We start from the raw sequence: 22806 nt of genomic DNA, 5'->3' as shown, positions 1-22806 counted from the left end.
ACTGCATCAAATCAAACATAACCGAGCTTTATTTTGGCACCTACCGAAGGGCTGCCGCCGCCTCTGCAGAGAGTGCCAAGTCACAATTCTTGTACAAGTAAGTGCTGGAGTTGCATAGGACCATGAGATAGCCAACGGTAAACTCAGAAGACCAAACTGTCAGGACTTCTGGCTTTACTTCTTGTGAGCTTTAATAAGCTTTTCTTACATTTGGGGAAATCTGTTTTCTTAGGTGTTTCAACAGTTGGATGCCAGAATGTAGACACAGAGGCTTCATTTTAAGAGATGATGTATGCCTCAGAAAAAACAATCAGTCTGCAGCCATTTAAGTAATCTTTGAAAATGTTGCCTTGAACCTATCCCTTTTCTTTTTTTTCATTTGTAAAATAGCACTAATAGAGGGAATGTACTCTGTACGAGTAGTGTGTTACTGCTGGTTTTATCAAAATAAGTTTGGAATCTTTTACATTGTGGACTCATTCCCAGTACTCTCAGTCACAGTGATACATGAGCTAAATTTTGTCTCATTAAGAGGAGAAAAAAAACATTTCCCCAATTTTTCAATTGTCATGATCAGCAAATGAACAATTTTGACTAGAGTCTTCTCAAAGGCATGGATTGGCATTTAAATGCTATGGACTATAGCACCAAACTGGATTTGTCAAAGCTGAGCTGTGGTATACAGGTCCAAAGTGTTAATAGAACAGCAACTTCAAGTTTCATTCGTGTTTAAGATCAAATCCAGTCATTTATATTGGTTGAGCAAGTTGATGTTTCTTTATTTTATAATTAATTTCCCTAAGCAGCTCGTTTGCAGTTGTCTACCAGTATTGAAAAGTCCTATCATGAAGATGAGTTAATAGAGCTATTGTTAAGTAGCCAGTAAATCACAAGTTAATTACTTGACATAGGTAATTAAAGTGTTTAGAATTTCAGTTATTGTTATGTTTTGATGTTTTACGTTAACAAAAACTTCATAAACAAATATCTATATATAAATAACAGCGTATTCCTTTACTCTTGGGGGAAGCAGTCATTTAGGCTGAACAGAAGCCCTGAGCTTGTACAGCTCAGTGGAGGTAGGCAGGGTGCTGGGGCAGAGGTACAGACACCTGCCTGAGGATTTCCTCACTGCCTGTCGGTGGGATGGGGCTTCTGTGCGCATTGGCTGTGGAAACCGTGGTTTTCAGTGACTCCTGCTTCTGCAGTTACTAAGTTGAATTAATGCTTGACATGGTGTTACGAAAGCCAGTGCAGTGCAGCTTTGCTGGGCTGCGAGCCTGGTCCTCTGCCTCCATGTGAACTGGAGAACAGAAATTCAAGGTCCATATAGAATCCATGGATTAAGGAGATTCCTTCCTGGATTACTTCATATTAAACAGCATTTCTGGAGTCACAGACCCTTTTCTGAATGTATTTAAAAGACAGTAGTAGAAGTTTGCTCTGTCTTATATTCATCTTGTGTGCTCCTTGTAGTCACTGTATCCAGGATGCTTTTAGGGCTGTAGCAGTTCAAGAGTGCTTGGATGAAGGCAGAAGTGTATTGGAAGTGGATATTAGTAGCATATGAAATGTACATTTCAGCCTGGACCACAAACATGTTCCTGATTCTGAAACATAAGGTGAAAGGGTCTACTCTTATTTTTAACTGGTATTCTAAAGTAATTTTAATCATGCTTTTGTCTTCTTTAAAACATAAATCTAGTTTTAAATACACTGCTTTTGAAATAGTGATTGACAGTTACTGAAATACTCAGAGACCTGGCTTGTTTCCCATATTTCAAGGTGGCTGGTTTTTGTCTGACATCTGGTTAAGTTTTGGGTGTGTTACTGCCTTGAATCACCAGGAAATAAACCCCCAAAAATTATCAGTTGAAGTATTTTCTTTGCTCTTTTCCACTTCCAGAATTCATGGAGCAGCTTTAAAGTAGATAGAGCTCTGGGGAGGGAAAAAAAAAAGTTTGTGTGTGTTGTTAAAGTGGAGGAGGAGAGTTTTCTGTGAGTATCAAGTTCCAGAATCTGTGAATTTTGACAGCAAATATATGGGGAATGGTTTGATGATCCAGGAAGCCTGGATTTTAGGATTTTTAGTACTGCCTCCGAAATGCCATGCTAACAGGGCACAAGGTGCTGATCTGATAGAAACTTTGACAAGCTTGCTTTGGACTGACAGGTCTAAACTGAATCAGGCATTCTCTTACTGTGTCACTCCAACTTTATGTAAGATCTGGTATTTCTGTCTTCTTCTAGCTTTCGTAAAGCCAGCACAACCCCCCTCTGAACCATGTGTTCTAGTTTATTGGGTAGAAGTATGACTATACCTAGTTTTCTAAAATTTGTACTGCAGGTAATGCAGCAACGTACAGATCCGGTAATAGTGGTAGGAGAATCCTAACGGCCCCGGAGGCAGGATACGTGCTTTTGCTAACATTTTAAACAGGCAGGAGCTAGCAGCACTGCTCCCAAAGGAGCAGCAGTGCCCATGCCAGCTTGCTCTGCAGTACCCCCTTGCCTGGGCTGGGGGGGCGGCAGCATCATGCTCACAGAGGGTTAGATCAGGGGCTGAATTCCTGAAACACAGCTCCACTGGCTGAACGTGGTCCAGCAGGCTGTGGCATAAAATGCCATGATGTTACTTTGCAGTGGTACTGGAAAATGCCAGTAGAGTTGGTACTTTCATGAAGTGATACCCAGGGAATATGAAAAAATACTATCCTGTTGACTACTTGGTCAAGCTCTGACGTGTGCGGTGAAAGAAAAATACCTATTTTGGGCCTTTGTGAAATGAGACTCAGAAATTCAAGCCAAACATATCTTCATATATATCTTTACTGGCAAGATATCAGTATCTTAAATGTGTAATTTCTGGAACTGCACTGATTTTTGACATTGATCAGAATTAGTCATTTGAAACTGCTATGGGTGCAGTGTGAGATTTGGCAGGTCAGTATGCTGGAAAGGGTTGCGGTGCCAGGCTGGAAATTTCTGTTTAGTACATCAGCACGGCTGTCTTTTGTTTGAGCAGTTAGAAAGGGAGAGATAGAAGTTAGTAAATTTATGCACCTTACCTGTCAGAAAACTCTTTGAAGTGGCAGAAACTTTTATGGTCTCTGTACAAAATATTCAATGAATACCTTACACTGTGTTTCATAAAACTGCTTACTGCAGTGTTTACTGATAAATTGTTGAGTGTTTTATACCCACTCACCTCTGTATTTTCATTTGTATAATGTTTCTTTTTAATGTCAACCCTTTGCCTTAACCACTTGGGTTTGTATTTCAAGGTAGTAGTGATACCTGAGGAAAACAGGAATGATACCTGCCTGAGAAATTGTCCTCTGGTTGCTGCTGGGGCCAGGTGCTGCATGGTGTTCTTGGATCTTGTGGTTTTGGTACCCTGTACAGTATGATGCACTGGCGTACTTTCAGTGCCAAACCTAAAGGGAATTTTTCAAGTCTTCTATAGTCCTCTGTGTTCCTCATCTATTTGCATTCTTTGCATAATTTTAATTTTGGTGAAAACCTCGTCATCTTTCCTATGTCAGTGCTTTCTCTCGTTTGTGCTGTGGTGTAGAGACCTAACTTTGCTGGCCAGGAAAGAGAACAATGGAGGGGTGATACTGAAAAAATTGTGATGTTGTTCTGTTCATATGGCTTCTGGATAAATCTTTGAATTACTGTATTGAAGATGCTTGAAATTTTACAGTCTTTGCTGACAGGAAAAGTGGGAGAGTCTATCAGCAGTGCACAGTGGATGGGCCACATTCCTCAAATAATTCAGTCAATTAAAAATTGATTTTTGTTCTAGGCAGCATGGTGGTAATGTAGTGGGGAGACAGTGTATGCATTACCAACAGAGCTCACATCAGTTAAGTGATATTTAGGTGATCTTCTGTCATGGGAGAAAGCAGTGCAGTTGATGATCTTTGCTACTGAAGAAGCTAAATTGAAGTGTCAGATACCAGAATTGCATTTTATTTCTAATATGTTGGCCTGCCAGCCTCTGAGAAGCTATGTGAAGTCTGTGAATACAAAGGGACAAAAGTGCTAAATCTAGCAGAAACTGAATGGTTTGGGGAAGATTAAACTATAACATGGCTTTTAGATCCTTCAAGTAAATGCATTTAAAGAAATTGAATCTTGAACTCTGGTTGCTGGACCTTTTGTCTACTATATTTCTCCCTTTTCCTGACAGCAGATCTAAAGTAAATAAAAGATATGCATGACTTAAAGTGCACCAACCTTGTTTATTAAAACAAGGTTGTAATGCCACTGAAAAGTTAAGGGTGTGTGGGGGGGGAAATTCTTAAGGTAGTTGAACTGTAAGCAAAAAAAGCCTGAAAGTATTCATTGAAAAATGTATTTACCTCTGACTGGCAAGGTTCCGAGTTACCGACTATAAAGGGGTGTCTTTTTATGATATCAGAAATGTGGAACCGTGCAGTCATGCAGATCGGGGTGTAGAGTCAGTACATCTTGTGAGCCTGTGCAGGGCTTATTTTGGAGACACACACAGTACCAGCTCACAGATCTGAAATTAGTCTGATCTTGTCTTGATTCGTTAAAGCCTCTGATGTTAGTGATAGCTTTGCAAACTTTCTGACAGAATAGGAAACATGCAAAAAGGTTTATCTGAGGCTCTGAGTAAGGACAGGATGCTGAAGGCACGTCTGCTTTTGGTTATGAGACATTGCCATCATGCACCATGACACTAAAGGTGTAGCTTAGAATATCATTTATTAACAGGATGCAGGTTTTTCCCTTATTTTCTGTCTGAAGCAGTTACAGGATGCACTGATGCGTCTGTGCTTCACCTAAAAGGTGGCTGTATTTGAGTTCTGGGTTAAGTGATACATATACCCTTCTTCAGACCTCTTGGAGGTTTTGTGAGGTTCAGTTTCTTAATGTCTGTAAAGAGCTTGATCGTGCTCAGGTGAAAGGCACTGGAGAAAAGAGAAGTGGTCCTGTTGTTTAAAGTTTAGATCCTAATTTTAAATGGGTAGCGTTATGTCTGTGCTTACCAGAAAACTCTGTGTCACAGTAATATTTTAGTAACTGACATACATCCCACATCTTGGATTAGCCTTCAGCATATAGTATTATCTGTTCGTAAAATAAATATAGCAAAGATAGGCTGGAGTGATGTGCAGTGGTCTGCAAGGTATTTCAGAATGTGTGGCTGTCAAGTAATCTCATGCTGTATGTCTGAACGCTGCTTGACAAACATGTTTGACATCTCGAAGCCAAATTTTAAAGGGGACAGTGCATTTGGAAATACACGAATACAAAACTGTTTTCAATGGAAGAGATTGGCACAAAAAAAGTGTGGATATTGCTCATCAGTACAATTACTTCTTAACATCACGTCTTGTTTTAACATAGATTTTAATAAGGTGAAAGCCTTCTGTAAAAGGTCTCACCTGTGTCAGTAGTTTTCTTCATTGATTTATTCCTAGACTGTACGAAGAGAAAATAAATCAAATCATATATGCTTTTTAAAGGTTATTATTGGGGTAAAATGCTGCTGTGTTTTAGTGCTTTGTTAGAGGGGAAAAAAATAAAGGGAAAAAATGTTTCTGGGCCTCAGAACTCTTCAGCATGATTTGAATACAAGTGGCCAACTGTGATAAGTGTGTTAGGCTCCCTTCAGTTAATTACAGTATTTCAAACGAGACTAATTTGACAGCCACTGGCTCATATTATGCTAAGTACTTCCTATAGTATTACTTTGAGCAGAAGTCTCCTTCCCCCCCATGTGAATACTTTTTGATAGGACATGACAATTTTAGAAGCTCTGCACCACAAGCAGATAATATCTAATTACCTACTAGCTCTCTGTTTAGGTTGAATGATTGCTCTCTGCTAATGACTGAATTGAAAATGTTTTACCAGTCGGTGACAGAGGCAAGTACAAAATGTGGTCAGATGCTTTCTCTAAAATGTCTTTAAAAACATGTGTGGTAATTCATTGTATTTTTCTCTATAGAGGTGTCAGTTTACTTGATCTGTTCTTGTGAGTGACAGTTAATTTACTGTAAATACCAAATCCTTTCTTTCCTCTATGTTGTATTAAACGGATGGCATCTTTTAATTTTATTTACTGTTATTTATTCACTAGAGCAGTGCAAAACAAGCTCACTACTAATCTCAAGACTAAAGCTAAATATTGTAGTTATTGTAATATGGTAGTTCATATTACAAAAATTCCCACTGATGTTTTATAAAACCCAAGGAATTGTCTGTTTTCACGTTAACTTGAAGTTTGTGATTTGTGTATCGTTTAAGAAGTAACTTCACCAGAAGTATTTATACAAAAATACCAGAGTTGTAGTAACTTTTATGTTGTTATTGTAGTTTTATCCAAATTCCACCAGGTGCTGCCAAAGAACATACAGCCAAAGCAAAGTTTACAGCTGAAGTGGAAGTTGCTGAGCACATGTGTGCATGATTTCATGAATACAGCCATTAAAACCTCTTCCACAGGCAGGAGCATCTTCCCGACGTGTTTAAGAGCATACCTCTTCTCTTTGTAACTAAGCGCTGGGAATCAAACCATTTGATACAGCGTGAGACCATTTATGTGTATCACATGCTTAAAAATTAATTTCTTCTGGCACAAAGATGTTTGTTAACAGGCTATAGGTGAATAATGCAGTGGTTTAACAAGTAGTTGCAGACTTTTGTAAATATTCCACTATGTTGCTGTCTTAACTTTGGGTGATGGGGTGTTTCTTTAGTGAGATGTTCAAATGACTAAAGTTTAGTGTATATGGTGGTTTTGTTTTTCATTCCAAAAAGCAAAGTTGCTATAGACACTTTATTCCTGCTAACTTTGGTAAAGATGTTTCTTCCCTTTGTTTGCATTTTTTCCTGCTGAGTCAGGAGTTTTGTGGATCACAAGTTAGTTCTGTTTCAGGTTTTGTCTCATTCTGGGCAGAAAATGTGCACTTCCAAAGCCAAGGTTTGCTTGAGGTAATAAGAGCCCCAAAGCTGTGCCTGATCACAGCAGTGCAGTGCAGAATGCTCAGGCAAAGAGCGCTCGCGGCAGCAGGAATCCGTCCCGAGACCTGGCGTGGAGCAGTTTCTGTCCTGCCTCCCCGGTGAGTTCAGACATTGTGCTTAGGATATTAAAAGCAATGTATGTTTTAATTGCTATACTTATTTTTGAGCTGTTGATCAAGTACTAGGACAGCTTAAGTCAAAAGGGCTGGATCATGGACGATGCCATGTTGGTTGCCAGAAAAGGTGTAATCGGCATCTGCTCGTGTTGGGGACGCAACCCCAGTGTGTTGGCCATGGCACTGGGCAAGGACCTGTCAGGGATTCGCCTCTTCACAGGACATCACCGCACATGCTCTATAAATGTCGCATGGTTTGCTTTTGTGCTTTATTTAATTAAAGCCTTGAGTTTATGGTCAGGTGCAAATGGTTTATAATCAAGTGTTTATCAATTGTTGAATGTCTAAAATTGAAACAAAAAGATTCTTTGGGGTAGTCTGGCGTAGTCAGTGTGGATTGCAAAGATAAATGTGGTGAAGGGAAAAGGATGGAATTGAAACATAGCAGTTACTTTAAGCAGAAACATACTCAGGAATGTGGCGGTAGCTAAGTCTGCACAAAGAATCTCATTGCTTGTAAGAAATCCATGGCAGTGACTTCACCTGGTGGCATTTAATTAATTATTTATTGAGCATTACGTTTGCCTGCCCTTGGGATATGATCTTCCTTGTTTCGTCTCCCTCCTTCCACCGCAGTGTGTCAATTATTTGAAAACAGAATTGTTTAATTACTTTAGATCTCAAAAAATATTAACATGTAAGTACTTTGTTTTGTTTCATAACTATTTTTGTATAATAGATAGCTAAGTGTTACTGTTGCTTTCCTGGCTTCCCATTTTATCACCATCCCAACGCACTTGACAGGGAGGGAGCAAAGGAAAAGGAGGAAACGTAAATTATCCGACTGATGTAAGATTGGATCAACACTTAAGCTAGTAGGTGTAATACAGATGCTGTGATCAGGTGCTCAGAGCCAAAATACTCACAGTCCTTATGCTATTCTAATCAAAGGTACTGAAGATTGAGCACTTCTCTGATGTGGTCTTATCAGTTTGAGTATAATGTAAATCCTGTTACAGCAGCTTTGTCCGATCTGCCTGTAGCTTTGTTCTGAACCTTTCAGTAACAGTTCAGTGAAGCAGAAAGAGCCCTGTGAATTGATATTATAAACCTGCATGGTTGCTTTATTCATTGTTGAAGCAACAGAATATAACAGAAGTATTTATTTTAGTGGATTGAGGATACTCTTTTTTTTTTTTTTTTCCTTTTTTTTCTATCATTGTGAGCAGGGGGAAAATGTTCTAAATGCAAAAGAGGAAAAGCTAATACTATAATCATATCCATACCCATTTGGAGCACAATCCCATTGAAAGATAATGCAGAGTACTATATGTTTAATTTATTTTACACATTCAGAGAGATTGTTAAAATCCCAAAGTGTTGTTATTTCCCACTGATGTAGAGAAAATATCATGTGACACTATTATAACTGGGAAATAATAGTCATGTGAAATAAAAGCTTCTCATAATGCACTTAGTCTTCCCAGACAACTGTATTTTTCTAAGCACCACCTACTTGCTCTCTTTGGGACTGAGATGAGCCTTAGAAATTCAAGATTGTATTGTATTCACTTTCTTGCTGGTGGGCATTTCTTACTGAAGTTCAAGAGCATGAAATTTCTCTTTAGTGTCACTGCTTTGATATGGCATTTGCCTAATCAAACAAATTAAAGTGTGGAAAAAATTGATAAAACTGCAATATCTTAAAATTAAGAGCCTGAAATATTGAGTTCCTCGTAATAATGCTGTGGTGCCACATTGGCCCTTATTCTTGAAAATCAGTTTTTATGTTGTGCGTCAATAAGAAATAGTATAACTTCAGGAACTGGAAGAAGATGTGCACTATTTGAACTATCAAAGTGTCATGTAATCTAAAAATTCTGACTTTATATGTTAAAGATCTTTGGCGGGGGGCGGGGGGGTTCATGGACATTTTTGAATTATGCAGATATGGAAGCCCAGCTTTATTTGTAGATGTTTGTATATACTATCGACAAGTTCTGCTGCTGTAGACCTATTTTTCTCTTCTTTTGGGGGTAGGAAGGTTTAGAAAGTTAGTTCCATTATCACTAAAATGTCTTTCAAATGGAGATCACTCTAAGATGAGAGTTATTTAAGATAGAAATACTTTTGGACACTACTCTTAAAATTTCATGTTCAGTTTTTAAAAAACCTCTCATTGGAAATCTAAGGTAGTGTATATCTGATTTTTTAAAATGATAATTTTTTTAATACCTAAGAAAAAAAGGTATATTAAACTCTTAATTATGGAAAAAAGTCTAGCTTGTCATCTCTTCATTGAAATTAACAGGTGTAAGAATTACTTCTGTTAAGAAGAAAGGTATTTATCTTTCATATTTTATTTTTGGCTTTCAATTAACTTTATGTAGTATTCCATGAAAACACAGACTTTGGTTTGGTTTGATGCGATGACATAGGCAACAGCAGATAACCAGAGGCCAGCGCCTATCTTCAAACAGTACAGAAGCTGTGGGATGTGCAGTCCTGCATGCAGCACACACACACCCCCCCCCCCCAGGGGACTCCTCTTTCTCTTTGGAGCCCACGGGTGAGGGCAGAGCCTCTGGTGTGGGGTGGGAGAGCGGGGCGAGCTGTGTGCCATCCTACCATGGAGCCTGCCAAGTGGAGTGAGGCTGAAAGCTCTGAAAGAACTACCTGGTAATCAGAGCAAGGTGGATGTATTTGTTTAAAGGATGAGAATTGTATGTCCTCACTGCTACTCTATGTGTAGGTGTAAGGTGTTTCCACATAGCAGCAGAAATCAGAAGTTTGGGTGGATATAAAACAATGTCAGAGAGGTCTTGGTGTGTGACATAAAAGTGGTAGCTGCCTTATGGGGTAAAAAGTGAAAGGGTGTTTTGTTTTCTTTTTTTAATCTTTTATTTTGACCAGGTAGAATAGTAAGAAGGGGAAAATATTTTTGGTTAATTTAACATATTTCAACAATTTTAGTGTGACAGGCATGCTGCTGATTTTCCATATGTAGCCATGCCTCTCTTTAAATGTCAAATATCTGTATGAGCCTCCATAGGGTGAGTATTATTAATCCTTGAGAAAGGTCCCACAGGTTTCAGTGAGAGCCCCTGGAACGGTAGGCAGTGCAGGTGTAAACGGGGTGATGAACACAGTGAGCTGTGAATTTCAGATAGTTATTGTTTCATTCTCACGTTAAATTCCAACTAAATAAGTCTTGACAGCTCTAAATGCAGTAAAATATAAGAAGGACTAAATGGACTTAATTTTGCAGAATGCCAGCTTTTGGGTAGGTACCCACAGCACTCCTCCATCCAGATGTTTTGTGTATTGACCACAAGACACTGGCATCCCTGCATTATGAAAACATACCTGTTTATATTAGCAAGATGAATGTTTAATTGATTTAGTAGTCAGGTCTTCTATCTGTGATCACTGTAAACATTTGCATTGATTAGAAGGAAAAACAAGACCTGTTTGCAAGGCCAGAAAGTTGAATTGCCTCAAGGGGGTTTTTTGTTTGTTTGGTTCCATTTATTTGGGGGGAGGTTATTATTGTGTTTTTTTCTTTCAAAATAAATTTTAGGCATTTCTGAAAGGATTAGGGAAAAACTAGGGTGTATATATAGTTTTATGTTTTCGTATTTGTGTATTTCTGTCTTCTGAAGTTTTTTAGAATTCCTTGCAGATCTGCTTTTGTATTAAATCTTCACCCTGAAATGATTCCTCCCGTTTTGTACGATACAGAGCTGTAATATTTGTCCAAGGATGAGCTGCATTCAACATTCTGTTAACTGAAATGGGAAGTGACAGACTGACTAAAAGAAAATCTCCGTGCCAAAGAAACAGATATTACTCCTTTCTCACAGATTACCGTATGCCTGGACACTGAAGACTCTGAGACTGCAGATGCACTATGGTTTTGTATTGATCCATGTTAGACTAATTTGATCAGGAGAGAGACTTCTGTATCATGTTATTTTCTCCTATAGTATTTGATTGAGATGGTCAAACATTGAGAATACTGTGCAGGAAAAGGAGGAATTAGAAAAAAGGAGACATTCAAAAAAAATAATACAGATTTGTTAGATAGGTTTTGTTTGTATTGATTTTCATTATGGATATATATCCTCTGATGGCAGCTGTCTTCAAAATAATGGCATAACAGATAATACCCTGCTACATAATTTTGTATATTTATTACTTCTTTTTACTGATATTTGCAGAATAATTTCATCATTCAAGTTGGTCAGTACCTGCACACTCAGCAAAGATGTTTTCCTTTATTGCATATTGCATGGTTTTTGGCAAAATGTGAGAAAGCCATAGTTATCATGCAAGAAAATGAAGTTGAAAAATATCTGAACTCCAGAGCAGATTCTGCAACATGGGCATGAGAAAGTAGAAATTATATTCTGGTCTTGCAGAAGTAGAACTCGAGCTCCAGGGGGAAGACAGCCTCCCGTCTGCTTTTGGAGTTCAGGTTTCTCAGGCTGTGACTTGGCAGCTCAGAGGCAGTGGTGGTTGTGCTGGTTTGAGGAGTCCATGGCCCTGATGGTTTGCTTCCACGCTGCAAGAAAGGGAGGAGGCGGGGAGTCACCAAGAACCGGGCCATTATCACCATTTCAGATGTTCCTTCCTCATGTTTAAGGGGCGCAGGGTGGTAATTCTGATCCCCCGATGCACAGGGAGAAGGGGTGTTGGGGTGTTTGTGTCCGACGGCATCTGCTGGTCTCCAGGTCCTTCACCATCTTACCGGCTGAGATGAGGAACAATTTCAACTAATTGGCATTCATCTCTCCCAACTCTCCCAGTCTTTCTACAAGCTTGAATGCGGGAGCGTGCCCTGCTCTCCCTTCCCTGAGTCCTAGCAGGGAGCACACATTTTATATAGAGTCACCACTTTGGGGTCACACAGCTCGGCTAAATTGAAAGAAGCCCAGTGGGATTTTTCTTGCTGATCTTTACGTGTGCAAAGGAAACAGATGATGTGAAAATTATGTTGTCTAAAAGTTTAATATTAAGAAATAGGAAACCATTACCTTGCTGTCATTCCCTGGCTAATAGCCTAATTTTGTTACAGAACTTGGTATTGGATGCCTTCTGAGCAGTCGAAGGGAAATGAGACCAAAAGCATCCATTTTGTATAAACTGAAAAAGAGTGGTTGTATAGGAATGTGGTATAAGCCTTAGTGAGACAGAAAGGGTAGTTATCACACAGTGTCATCACACCATTTGCAGAGCAGTTATTAGTTTTATTTTTGCTTGCAGTTATAGCTCAGGACAGGGAAAACATTGTATATTGCTTTATTTTCTTTTATTTTTTTTTATTTTTTCTCTGACTCATGAGATAGCATGCTTTGTCAAGAGTGCATTTGTTAGTCTCACTGTCATATTTATATTAAAGACATAACGGGATCCTGCCGCACTATCAATGGCTTTTCATTACCCTTGTCTTTGCTTGCAAAGGTCGTCACCTTGCATGTGGATCACATTTGGAAGAGTATTTTCTGTAGAAGTGGAACTGTAGTCTGAATTAAAAGGCAGTGCTGTTTGAGAAAGTTAATAGAACATATTCCTGAGCTTCCTTCTAACTCTCAGGTGAAGTTAATTCAGCACCTTTGTGTGGGCAGATTGTATTCTTCCCTGTCAGAGTTACAGTTGCTTTTGTTTTGTTTCACATTTGAATAATACATTTGATTACCATGGCAAATGTTGCAGTGTATGCATGCCTGACTGTAGTGCCTAATTAACTGATGATAACAAGGCAGGATTGCCCTCTTTTCTTTCATAAGCAATCATATACATGACAGTTCTTTTATCTTTCTTCAAAATTGACTTGCTCTCCTGACCCTTAAGCAGCTCCTGTTTTGTGTGTTTACCTCTGATGTCTGTGCAAGACTGTTAATTTTCTGTGGCATATCCTATCTAGTTATAATTAACACATCGAACAGCGAAGAAATAGTTCTGCTTGCAGATGCCTAATAGGGGAATGCTTTCTTCCAGTAATTATACAGCTTCATTTTACTGATTTGCATTGACCTACAAGGATATATTTTTTATTTTTTTTTGAGAACATCTACAGTGGTATAGTCCTATTTAGGTATGAAAAAGAAGCTAAAAAATTAGGTTAATTTGCTGTAGTTTACCGAAATGTATAAAGTAAACTTAGCAGCAGTCGGTGGTAAGTTTGGTAAAGGTGTGCATTTAGCAAAGTTAAATTGGAGGTAAACGGTGCTGTTATCTTGCATGTATTTAATCCTGAAGTCGAAGGCCTGTTCTTATAATTAGAAACTTCAAGAAGCACTTGACCTATTTTAAGGAAGCATTACAGTCACATGTATATAAAGCAAATATTTTCCAGCATTGTATCTTAAAAACCCCTGAACTTACATTTCAAATAAATGAGACTAGGATTTCTATTTATCGTTTTATAGCTAGGCTGAGATTAAAGCCATAATGAATACAAGTTCAAAGAGAGGAAGGTATAAGAGAAAAGGTTGATAGTTACAGCAATAAAAACAGGGGCAAAAAGAACAGCTTTTCTGAAGGACTCAGGCTGGAATAATAATGATAGAATTGTCTAAATCGATATATCTCTTGTCAGCCTCACGTCTGATGTTTGAATCAGTCAGGCCTTTTCTGCAAGAGCTTTCCTCAGGAATATTGAATTATTTATTATTTGTATCTTTTTTCCTTTCCTTTCTGATGACTTCTTCTTTTTTCTTTTTTTTTTTTTTTCCCTAACTTAGTAAAATTTGTTTTTTATGCTGCCAGGTTCAATGTTGTCTGCTGTTTGATAAATAGCAGTAATTGGCTGTATAGCAGAAGTCGTGTAAAAATGTATGACTTCAATTACATCTAGAACAATTTTTTTCTTTATATTGATCTTTTTTTTTTTTTTTTTTCTGTATAAGATCTGCTCTTCATAGCCTCCAGTGCTGAGTTTTTAAAGAATTACTCTATGTCCATATGTTGGCATGCACTTTTGAACCCATGCATCTTTTTTAAAAAAAATGGAATGCTGTCTCAAATCAGTTCTGCCTGAGCAGTAAGTGAAAAATTAGAGTCATTCAAATAGTGAAATATTCATATTGTATTCCAGTCAGATGAGGGATTGCATTACTTTAAAATTACAATGCCTACTTACAGTCCCTGTTTCTCTTGTTTGAGATAATGAAATGGGGTTACTGGCCAATTAATGAAAACATCTTTCATTAACAATTATAATCCAGATAAAATGAAAATTGGTGTTTTTAAAGTCACTGCTGTGCAGTAAAGCTCTGCTCATTTAAATCTACAATTGTACACCATCGTGTTTAGCCTTGTCAATATTATCAGAGGTGCTAATGTGATAGAAATGCACTGTCTGTAATTTCAAATATTATGTCAGAATTCTCCTCGTGTTCCAGCTGTGATCCTTTCTGATTCTTTCTTTCCTCTTTATGCCAGTGCCATGAGGTGATAAGTAATGTGATCCGAATGTTGGATGCTGATTTATGATAAAGTGAGTTGGTGTATTTGCCCTGAAATGTCTTCAAAGGCCAAAACAAAAGACGGGCTGAATTTCATGTGGGGACTGGGGTGATGGTTTGCCCTGGCACGAGGTGATAGACTGGCTGGAAGTTTAGGGTCTAATCCAGGCTTTGACAGAGGTCAGGCTGGGATCTTGCATAGGGTGCTGCTATGGGTTGTTATGCACACCGGGCTCCATCGTATGCGTGTTTGAGGCAAAAGCAGAGAAATGCCCTTATTAAATATATTTTTTTGTTCATTACATAAATCTTTGCTTGCCATGCTTCACGCTTCAAACTCTTCTGAAGTGAGATTCAAAGTAATGGGTTATATAAACAGTCATATTTATGCCATCCAGCAGCGGATCAAAGGGAATATTCCTCACAATTGTGGTTAATTTATGTCATTTGAAAATGTAATTACCTCATGATTATTGCCTGCTTTGTACAGCCCAATTCTGTGCTTTTAAAAAGCAGTCGTGCTCGAGGTTGCTAGTGGACAGGAGTGCTAAAGTGACTGGCCATAACCTGAATCCTGCAGTTCTCCCTCCGGTACGTGTCCCGCTCGATCCAGGGAGGGGACGAGGGAAAGCAGGAATGGCAAATGGTGCATCGATAGTTATAATGATTCAGTGACTTCATAGAGATTCTCCTGTTTCCAGCGGAGCTGATTCTCAGGATGTGTTTCAGGCTGTGAATACGTGTGTCTTTCAGAAGACATGTATTGGCAAAGAAATGCCTCCTGTCTCCGAAGCGTTTTGTTTAGGAAACCCTAACTTTAAAATAATCCTTTAGAAGCAGCTGTATAATGTAATTTATTGAGGACTGTCAGTAAACGCTCGAATTGTTCTGTAGATCACCGGCTGAAACCGGGGTTAAATAGATAAAAAGAAGTTGGTGGTGGTTTTACCCAAAGTCTTGTTTAAGCCTCACTAGTCGTCTGTTTTTTCCTGTAGCAGTTTGACAAAATTGCCTTTCCTACCAGCAGCCTGTTAGGTGCTGTGCACAGAAACAAAACCCTATTGTTTTAGATTTTCTTTCATATCATGTAGGTGTCTATGCCATACCACCCACACAGTAAAGCAAGTGAGCTGTGAAATATATTCATTGTTAGAGTACAGGGGAAATGGAGGCAAGCAATCGGCAGTAATAATGTACGACAGCAAGGGGAGGCTGCCAACATTACCTGCATTATTTCGGTTGCCTTTTTCATTATAGGTTCGGGAAATAGGCAGCAATTCGATTATGGCATGATTTGGGATGGAATTGCTTGCCGTTCACTGACCCTGTCACAAGGGGATCAAATGAGAAGTCAGCTCAAATAAAGTTTATAGTGCATTAACTGGACCAAGCATTGCCTAGCCTGGGAGCATGATTTTTCATCTTCCAGGGTTTTGTAACTGCTTCTCAGATATATTTGTACCTTAAGGCGAGGGGGGAGGGGTGAAAGGGGGGGAAGCAAAGATGAAAAAAAAGGAGGATTGGCTGAGATGTATAGGAATGAGCTAGTTGGCCAATAGTGTACATTCCCCTCCCCTCCCATGTGCAAATCTCAGCTCCTCTCTAGCTTGTGAGAAGCAGCATGATTAATAACACTGAGGGAACCTGCCTGTTGGATTATTAATTTTCCATCCTTTTTCCCTTCTCTTACGCATACCCCTGACGCTTTGCCTTTTTTTTTTTTAAAGAAGCTTTTCTTTTTCTTTCCCCCTCTCCCTCTTTTTTTCCTTCTTTTTTTTTTTTTTTTTTTTTTCCCCTTCCTTCCCATGGAGCTAACCACTAGCCACTAACATTCTCGTGGCTATCCAACCCTGCAAGGGCTTCACAGTGGGGTGAGTTTGTATATTAAAATAGGGGATTCTGCAAGGAAGCAGCAACAGCAACAAAAAAAAAAAAAAAAAAAAGCAAATCCATCCCTGTGATGCTTGATTACAGTACAGTTGCCTTTAGCTACAACTGCTAAAACTAGAGTTAATGCTGACCTAGAAGGCAAGAAATGTGTTGCAGTGTGTGCCTGTTAGTTCCAGAGAGTACTGCACTGCACAGACAGATAAACATTGTGTTGTTATTCAGGCTAAATAAAATTGGCCCTTGGTAAACCTTAGCTGAATAGAGAGGGTGCAAACTGCTAGCAAATGGGTGTTAATGGTAGGCAACTGGGCAAGCTGTGGGGTGTTTTGTTGGTGATGCTAGGTGTTTTTTCCTTTTTTATAACAAGACTTTTATAGGATTCATGCTAATGAAAATAGTTTCTGTTTTGCAATCACAAATATTGTTAAGTTTTGTGATTCTTCATGGAATAATCACACTGCAATATCATTTGCAGATGAGTGATCTTGTTGGTGGGGAGTCTCACACCAGCTGAGGACAGTTTAGCACACTGTTGGTGCGATGGGTGCTGGTAGCGTTTACATGTGTGTGTGATGGCGTGGGCTTCTCCCTTTTGATTCGCTGACCAGGTCATGTGTCCAGTCTGTGCAAAGGAAATACGTGATGCAGGAGTTCCATTTTGGGTTTGGATGTCTGGGTTTGATTAGTTTTATGAAGTTGTTATGTATATAATACTATGCAATGTATTTTATTATTTCAAATTAATATAGCAGGATTAAGAAATTTGCTGTTGTTAATTCAGAGTATAATACAGTGCAATGCTGAGAATCTTGTGTCTTGAAGCACATTACAGAATATAGAAACTTCTTAATTAAAATAAAAAAGTTAATGTTGATTTATTAGTACCAAGCAATTTTTATAAATATATATATCTTTATGTATGTGCACATGCAATTGGTAGTGGTGTTTGTGAAACGAGCAGATGAAAGAATGCATCAACAAAGCACCCACTGTTCATGTGTTTGCACTGAAGGTAGGATGGGGTGGCGTACTTTTTTTTTGTTTTTAACCTGTGCAATACTTCTTGAGAGATAAGAAGACAAGGAGTATAATACAGCTGTTTTGGATTTATATAACATAAGCATTGGAAAGGGTTTTAATTTTTATTTTTGTCCTGCATTTGTGTATTCATTTTTTGTTTTGTGATTTAAAAGCATTGATACAAGACAGACAAAAGCCTTCCTACCTAATACCAACCTAGACAGTATACGTACAGGCATTCTGCACGTTATATCATGAAATCATAGAATATCTCAAGCTGGAAGGGATCCATAAGGATCACTGAGCCTACATCCCACATAGATATATCTATATGTCTGTCTTCAATGTTAAAGATATACATATAAATGTCATATATCTGTCTTTGAGCACTTTAGCTGAAAGGAAATATTTTAAAAACTTCAGGTACTCTTTTTCTTGTCAGTCTTTAAAAATGTGTACTGTAAATAAGCTAGTATAACATCGTCTCGGTATTCAGTGTATCTTGGTACTGTTTTAATAATAATCCACATAATGTGTTTTTTCTATGTGGCACATGTTGTCATTCTTAGTTTTCAGTTACTCTTAATTAGGAGTTCTTACCTTGCTGTGGAAGGACCTGTTTCCTTCTTGGAAAGTGGTTTATAATGTTGGTACAGAGATGTGGTTTCCAGTTCAAGTCCGAGATGCATAGACAACCTGAGGGCAGTGCTTTTTTGTTTGGCTTGTTTGTTTGTTTATTTTTATTGCCTATGAGATTATCAGTACATTAGTGGGAGGAATTCTCATTGATTGATTACTGAGCCCTAATTGGTTTTTATTCCTTTTCCCTATATTAACATTAGTGATGCCAAGTTTTGATATGCAGGAACACTGTGACATACTGCAGTAAAAACACTGAAAACTGTTTTAGCTTGCTATTTTCTTAGAAGGGTATTGATGAAAATATATTATATTTTGTAAAGATGTGTTTTCCTTTTGATTTTATAATATAACTGCTCCTTTATAATGCTGAAACATATTTAAACGTGCAAACAATAAATGTATTTGTGAGTCCTGTCTCATCCTGACATTTGCATGTGTTACATGTTTTCTTCCACTCGGTGAGCAGTAGCCTGATGTGCCTGTATCAAGTAATGCATCCTAACAATTAGATAGCGTTGTAGTAGCTTTGAAAAATGTCTTATGCTGAAACATAGTAATTTTTTTCAATGTGGCTAAATATTCATAATTTGTGATCTTTTTTACGCTAAGAAATTAGGTCATGTAAAACAATAGCAAGAAATGTAATTTTTGATCAAGCAGTCGAGCCAGCTGTATTGCAACTCAGACTACATGGCAGGATAAAACTTTGTGATCTCTAAAATTATATAATTTATTTGCCATGTTGATTTTTAGACCCCAACAATTATAGATCTGTCAGGTGTTACACAGGTAGTGCTTGTAGTCTCTATTGAATTTTATAATCTAATGCAGGGTTACGATACATTAAAAATGAAAGTCAATATCAATGTCTCTGAATTAAATAGCAGGTGTTTGCATTTTTCATTTTATTTTTTTTTTTTTTTTACTAAAAGTAAAAATAACTGGGAATAAAATAATTGGCTGGGGCTATTTCTCTAGCAACTGCTTGAAAATCTGGAATGGGCAGAATCTCTCCCACTGCTGCTGTGTGGAACAGTGTCGCAATGGTATGGGTATTTTCTCTACATTGTAACTGACAGATTTGTTGGTAATACTGCCTTCCAAACCATACAAATCTTAGCTTATCTCCCTTTGCATTCACAGTGTTGACACACATATATCATAATCTCAGTAATCTGAAGAATGTACAGGATTGGTGAAGGCAAATTACCGTTTTTTTCAGCCTCCACTTGTTTTATTATCTGTATACTTCAGTGTTCTATCTCGGTCATAATCATATGTTTGTAGTAAAAAGAGATTCCTTATCTCTGTGGGTCGGTACTTGTGATGTGTCCAGGCTTCTAAAGACTACTGTTAGTAATTCCTAAAGCTCTTAGAGAAGTGATTAGGGAGTCATGATTGCTCACAAATTGAGTCTTTTTTTCTGCTTGACACTGATCCTGTGATAGTCTCCCCACTTAATCCTCACTAGCAATTTGCCTATAGTTGCAGCTAACAGGAGGTGATTAGAGGGGAGTTGCCCACTGCCTTTTTACTTCTGTTGTAGTGGCATGTTAGACAGGGGCTAGTGAATCAAAGCTGTTTTCCTATTAACTCAACACCTCCTAATGCATTAGAGCCACTTTTATCTAATAACAGTGTTCAGCTGCCAGCACTACGTTAATGTTACTTGGTATGGCTTTTAAAGCATCACAAGGAGCATTTTTAAAATTAGAGAACAAAAAGCGTAAAGCAGAATACCCAAAGATGAAAGCAAAATAATGAAATTAACAGGTCTCCCCTTCAGCAGCAGATGCGTGTAACCCCGACTGAGATTTCAGAGCCTGTTCTGCCTGCATCGGTAGGGGAGTGGGGAGAGGGACTGTAATTGGGGTCCTGGTGACAGGGGACTGGGGCGATGCTGCCCAGGTGAGAACGGAATGCACTTGCAAGGGAGAACGGCACCAGTGAAAGGGTGATAATGAAGCGTTAACTTCTAAAGAGGAATAATACCAAGGGCCTGAGTGGAAATCCCTAAATATTTACTACTTTTTATTTTGACCCACCTGTAAAACATATCAAGGGTTGGTCTGCATTTCATACTTTATTGGTAAGATACACAATCTTCACCCTATGTTCTCTGGCTTTGGTAAGTTTTATTTGAAAAAAACCTAACATTGTTCTATACTTTACTACTTCATTGACAGAGTTCTTCATCATTTTAATTAGTTTGTTTTAAAGAAGCTATAGTAATGGATGCAAAAGATCTCTGTAGTGACATACAAGCTGAGAAGTGTTCAACAGCAAGCTCACCTGGCTTTCTTTTTTTGAGGCCAGAGAATAAATGTTCTTTTTTTAAGACTCTCAGCATGCAGCAAGTACAGTGCATATATGTAAAGTTTTAAACACAATTCCTTGGTTTTACAGAGGCTACCACTGGGCTACATGTTAAGCATATGTTTATATTACAGGGATTGTGCCTAAGGTTACAGTCCAAGATAAAATAGCTACTTCAAGTGCAAAAATACAAAGGTGACCATTAACAAGAACCTGTCTCTTTAACAGGTAAACAGGTAGATTGGTTGAGATGTAAGGAACAAAAGAAGTGGCATCCCTAGCTATTTCACAGCCTGACTAACAATCTCTGTGTATCATTAAAACTTCTTTATCTCCTTTCTATTCTTGAGGTTTATTTTGCTGATGGCACGGTATATTTCAGGAGCACATAACTGAATATTTTTTAAATTACATGCTTTAAAGTATAGAATATGAGCAAGCTCAGTTTTAACACGCATTAACAATTTGAAGTAGACTGCTAAAATATAGGAAAGCCCCTGTTAGCTGTTGGCTCAGACTCAGCTAGCTCATCCCATTCAGAGAGACAGAAATGTCAAAAATGTCACCTGTAATCACAATTCCTTATTTAATTTGATCCTATAGGACAAGAACAAACAAACTGAACAAAGTTTTCTGCTTTTGGACTGCTGAGGGATTATTTTCTGTGCAGTACACATACACACACTATAGATAGCTAAATAAATCCATCTGTCTATCCTGAAATCATAAACCATGTGCCATAATTGCTGAACTTGTCACATGTCTATCATGTATTTTGTTGATATATCTTCAAGCACACGTCTTCACTAAAAAAAACACATTGTTTTACTCTGTGTCAGAACACTGTTTTCAAGCTGAGGCTTTTTTTTTTTTTTTTTAAGGGAAGTACAAAGTATGGAAAAATACTAGGGCCAGTGTTTATGCCTCTTCATTTGACTGGCAGAAGCAGACAGGGAAGTAAGAACAGCCTAAATCAGGTCACTCCAAAAGCACTGTGCCGTATTTTTTGTTTCACATACTGCCATTGTCCTGCCTGGAGCTGTCGACTGTACAGAAAAAACATCCCTGTTGTAAGGGTGTGCCAGTCCAAAAATTTCTCTGTTAAATCCTTGGAAGCGCTCAGTTGGATCATTAGGGGATCCAAGATGTTATGGGATTCTGTAGCGGAGCCCATTCTGCAGGAAGCGGTTTGCTGAGCAGGCCTGTTACCCTTTAGTCCTCACAGTGTGGCTTCAGGTACGCAGTGTGTTTCTCATTTTTAATGTGGCCGCAAAAATGTATCCCATAAATTTGCATAAGGAAGCCAAGTAATAACACCTATCAGTTGTCATCTTTTCTTTGAAAAGGAAGACAGATTAATAAACTGTTTTCTGTTATGTATTCATTTGTGTTTTTTCTTTATGTGGTAAATACAAAACATTAAAAATGACATAAATTCTATTATATGGAAGCTGCTGAGCTTATGGTATTATAAAGCCATAAGCAAAAAAGGCTTTCAGAACTATTTCTGAACTGTTTTTCATGCTTTTTGATGGTGCTAGATGCAGTGCTGTAGAAAATGTATGTAGCCTCTTCACAAGACACATTGCTGTAAACTACTGCTTGACAGGGCATCTGTCATCCAGAGCTGCTTAACATCTAGAACTTTAAAGTCAGCTTTGTTTGTTTAAATAATAAGTATGCCTTATTTGTAAGGTGAAATACTGCCAGTTCCATTTTTTAAAAGGACACTGAATAACAGGTTTTGGTTCCTGTACTTCTGTGCCATTTTCATAAAGAAAGGAGGCTCTTTGATTTTTCTGAAGTGCTGCTGAAATAGCTGGAATTTAAAAATTTCCACAGTTATGCAGGCAAAAACTATTTTTAGTCATGTGGGCTATTAATTGTGATAGGACAAAGCATTGCTTTTGTAGTTGGTTTTTTTTTTTAACTTAACAAAGATAATAGGTTTATCTAAAAGGTAGATTTCTATATCATATTAATAGACTGACATTGTAATTTTGTTAGTTAAACTTCCTTTCTGTCCCTCTTTTCTTTTTTGGAGGGCTTGAGGTAATGGAGCGTTGTAACAGAAATGTAGAACAGGTTTTAATCGATGATTGCAGCCCAGAAATGTATGAAGTCCATATAGATATATGAAAATGTACAAAATCAGTGCCCGGGGGGAACAGGACTATTAGTGATGCTAGTTGAGATGAAGAAAAAATAGCATGAAATGGATGAGATCTGAATGGATTCAGATTTCTTGATATTAACAGCTTGCTATAGTTTACCCAGGGATTAATTATAAAATTGGCCATTGCAGTGTTTTATTCTTTCACCCTCAGTGTCTGTCATGCCCTACCTAGTCT

General features: G+C 38.1%; 1 protein-coding gene across 27 annotated transcripts in view; it reads left to right on the top strand.

Annotated features, from left to right (window-relative positions):
• Nucleotides 1-22806, top strand: part of RBFOX1 (RNA binding fox-1 homolog 1) — a 918501-nt gene that overhangs the window by 699907 nt on the left and 195788 nt on the right. The window contains exon 1 of one of the 27 annotated variants that reach the window (XM_056338154.1): nt 16380-16458. The exons of the other annotated variants lie outside the window; for them this stretch is intronic. The gene's annotated coding sequence lies outside the window, so the exon portion shown is untranslated. Of the gene's footprint in view, nt 1-16379; nt 16459-22806 lie in introns of those variants that run through there. 27 annotated transcript variants of the gene reach the window in all.

This window comes from Falco biarmicus, chromosome 4, assembly GCF_023638135.1.
Source record: "Falco biarmicus isolate bFalBia1 chromosome 4, bFalBia1.pri, whole genome shotgun sequence".
Lineage (NCBI taxonomy): Eukaryota > Metazoa > Chordata > Aves > Falconiformes > Falconidae > Falco > Falco biarmicus.
Note: the sequence above shows the minus strand (reverse complement) of the source record. Positions and strands in the feature narration are given on the sequence as shown.